This window comes from Elephantulus edwardii, unplaced genomic scaffold (assembly GCF_000299155.1).
Source record: "Elephantulus edwardii isolate Elephantulus edwardi_28Jun2011 unplaced genomic scaffold, EleEdw1.0 scaffold00049, whole genome shotgun sequence".
Lineage (NCBI taxonomy): Eukaryota > Metazoa > Chordata > Mammalia > Macroscelidea > Macroscelididae > Elephantulus > Elephantulus edwardii.
The window spans coordinates 16,545,468-16,549,647 of NW_006399799.1; positions in this window are offsets into that span (position 1 = coordinate 16,545,468).

The window sequence follows — 4,180 nt, forward strand, 5'->3', positions numbered from 1 at the left end:
GGGTTTTCAGAGGCCTGCTATTTCAGAAGTGGGTGGCCAATCCTTCTTCCTAGTCTGTCTTAATCTGAATGTTCAGATTTAGAGGAGTATCTGACAGACAAGCAATTTGTGGAGCATCCTTTAAAAATGGCTAGAATATTGCATAAGTAGAGAACTGACGGACATTCTAGCAGGATTTAGAAGAGGCCCTGGCACCAGGGATATTATTGCTGATGTCAGATGCATCCTGGCTGAAAGCAAAGAATACCAGAAGAATGTTTATGCTATATTGACTATGCAAAGGCATTTGATTGTTATGGCTAACATTGAAAAGAATGGGAATCCCAGAACACTTAATTGTGCTCATGAGAAACCTATACATAGACCAGGAGGCTGTTGTCTGAGCAGAGTAAGAGAACACTACATGGTTTAAAATTAAGAAGGGAGCATATCAGGGTTGTATTCTCTCTCCATACCTACTTAATCCATATGTTGTTATTGTTATATGCCACTGAGTTGCCTGCAACTCATAGTAACCCTAGGTACAACAGCCCTAAACCCTGCTCTATCCCATGCCAATCTTATTGTCTCTAACACACTTACCCCTATTACCACTGTGACTGAATCAATCCACCTCTTCAAAGGTCTTCCTCTCCTGCACTGTCCCTCCACCCTCCCAAGAATGATGTCCCTCTCCAAGAACTGATCCTGCCTCGCAACATGTCCAAAGTATGTCAGACGAAGCTTCAGAAACCTTGCCTCCAAGGAGCAGCCTGGTCTCACCCTCTACAGGATGGCCTTGTTTGTTCTCCTAGCAGTCCATGGTAGCAGTCAATACTCTTATTCAGCTTCACAGCTCAAAGGCATCAACTCTCCTTCTATCATTGCTAGTCATTGTCCAGCTCTCTGATGTATATAGCAAGTATATACATGATATACATGGCCTATACCAGGTACACCTTAGTCTCCAGACTGACACCGTTGCTCTTCAGCACTTTGGAGAGGTCTCTGACAGCAGACTTTGCCAAGTCTTTTAGTATCCTGACTGCTGGTACCAAGAGTGTTGATCGTAGAGCCAAGCAAACTGAAGCTGTCAACAGTCTCAAGCTCTTCACCATCCATCATACTGAACAATTTATTCGAGAAGCTGGACTCAGTTGAGAGGAATGTGGCATCAGGACTGGAGGAAGACTCATCAATAACCTACATTATGCAGATGACACAACCTTGCTTGGTGAAAATGAGGAGGACCTGAAGCACTTGTAGAAGACCAAAGAATACAACCTTCAATATGAATTGCCTCTCAATATCAAGAAAACAATACAATGTATGTAATTAACAGTACAATGTATGTATTCTAGAAAGCTCTAGACAATATAAAAATGTAAGATGGCATCATTGTGTTTATTGTCTTGAGGATATTATAACTTGAATTGTTTTTTTTCAACTCTGAAACATCTGGTAATAATTAATAACTCGGTCATTGAGTCATTTTTTTGGGTATATTCCTGAGGGTGTTTCTCTTTCCTAAGAAAAATGAAAACATCTGGATTTTGCTCAAAGGGAGCTTTAAAGTGATTTGCTGTTGTATTTACATACTATCAAGTTGGAACTGACCTAAAGCTGACCCTACAGTAGGTTTTCAGAGATAACAAATCACGTGGGAAGTGATTGTGCATCTTTCTCTCACAGAGCAGTTGATGAATTCAAACAGCATACCTTTGCACTGGTAGAGCAATTCGTCATCACTAGGTCACTAGAGTTCCATATAGTTATATAATGTGTTGTTGTGTACCATTCAGTTGGAACCAGCCCTTGGATGACCCTCTAGTGGGTTTTCAGAGGCAGTGAATCACACAGGAGGAGATTGCCCATCTTTCTCCCACAAAGCCGCTCGTGGATTTGAACCAACTTTGGGATTGTAGGACAGCTTCTTTCCACTGGGCCACCAGAGCTCACTTACAGTGATATAGTGCCTGGGACTATGGGAACATAGTCTTTCCGGGTAAAGACTAGTTTCTCTCTCTATCGGGACTGTAAGATTTCTTGTAAGTGGAATTCCATAAGAATGGACATGGTTAGTCCTTAAAAGTTTTATTGTTTTTGTTATTTGTCATTGAGTTGCCTACAACTCATAGCAACCCTATGTAAATTAGCTCTCAACACTGGACTATCCTGAGTCAATCTCACTATCTCTAACAGACCTAAGCCCCTTCTCAAGTTACTGAGTCCATCTCATCCTACCCTTCCAAGCATAATGTCCTTCTCCAAGGACTGATCCCTCCTGGCCATGTGTCAAAAGTATGTGAGATGGAGCTTCAAAATCCTTATCTCCATGGAGCAGCTTGGTTTCACCCTATCTAGGACAGACCTGATTGTTCTCTTGGCAGTCCATGGTATGTTCAACACTCTTCTCCAGCACCACAACTCAAAGGCATAATCCTTCTTCTATCATTCGTAGTTGTTATCCAGCTCTCTGAGGCATAGTAAGCAATTGCAAAATCATGGCCTGTGTCAGGAGCACCTTAGTCTCCAGACTTGACACCGTTGCTCTTCAGTACTCTAGAGTTCTCTGACAGCAGATTTGCCAATGAAAACCGTCTTTTGATTTCCTAACTGCTGGTGCTAAAAGTGTTGATTGTGAGCTAATCACAAGATTAAATACTTGGGAGTAAACAAAACCAGAAGCACAAAGGATCTATTCAAAGAAAATTATGAAACATTACTACAAGAAACAAAAAGAGACCTGGAGAAGTGGAAGAATATCCCTTGCTTGTTGATAAGAAGACTCAATATTGTGAAAATGGCAATTACCAAAGACAATTTACACGTTCAATGCAATCCCAATACAAATATCAATCCCATTCTCAACGAGATAGAAAAGGCAAGCTCCAGTTTCATTTGGAATGGAAAGAAGCTCCAAATAAGCAAAGCACTCCTTAAAAATAGAAAAAATGTAGGGGGTATCTCACTCCCTGATTTCAAATCCTACAACACTGCCGTGGTGGTAAAGACAGGATGGTACTGGTACAATGACAGACACATAGATCAATGGAATAGAATTAAGAACCTGAAGATCAGCCCATCTACCACGGTCAACTGATTTTTGATAAGGAGATGAAATCAGTTAAGTGGGGAAATGACAGCCTTTTAAACAAATGGTGTTGGCAAAATTGTAAAACTACCTGCAGAAGACTCAAGCAAGATCCACACCTCACTCCATGTACAAAAACCAATTCAAGGTGTATTATGGACCTAGGACTAAAACCAATGACTGAACTTCATTAAAGAAAGGCTTGGGAAAACTCTAGTAGTCCTAATACACAACATAAACAGTCTTCCAAATATCCTGAAAAATATACATCCAGGAAAAGATAAAATACACGAATGGCACCTTCTAAGAATCAAATCCCTATGCACAACCAAAAACTTCTCCAAAAGGGTAAAAAGGGGAGCCACAGACTGGGAAAAGTATTTGGTAATGACGTGTCAGATAAGGGACTTATATCTATAATTTATAAAATGCTTAAACATCACAAGAAGATAATGGTAAATAATTCAATGAAAAATGGGCACAGGATATGAACAGGCATTTAAGACATTCAGATGGCTAACAAGCACATAAAGAAATGTTCAAAATCCTTAGCTCTAAGAGAGATACAAATTAAGATATCATCTCACCCCAGTCAGAATAGCAAAATTTAACAGAACAGCAAGCAACAAATGCTGGCGAGGTTGTGGAGAAACTGGAACCTTATTCACTGTTGGTGGAAGTGTAAAATGGTGCAACCACTGTGGAAAGCGGTGTGATGTTTTCTCAAAAAGTTGCAAATAGAGATACCATTTGACCCAGCAATTCCACTACTGGGAATTTACCCCAAAGAGACCATAACTGCCAACCAAGCAGATATATGCACACCCATGTTTATTGCAGCTTTGTTCATAATAGCAAGGAGCTGGAAACAACCCAAGTGCCCATCAACAAACAAATGGATAGAGAAGCTGTGGTATAGTTGCACAATGTAATACTATGCAGCACTGAAAAACAAGGAACTAATAAAATATTATGCAAAATGGGTGATCCTGGAGGACATTATGCTGAGTGAAGTATCTCAGTTGCAAAAGGACAAATACTGCATGGTGCCGCTGACATCAGGGTTGGGGTAAGACTGAGAAAAACTGGATAAATTATGTATACTGC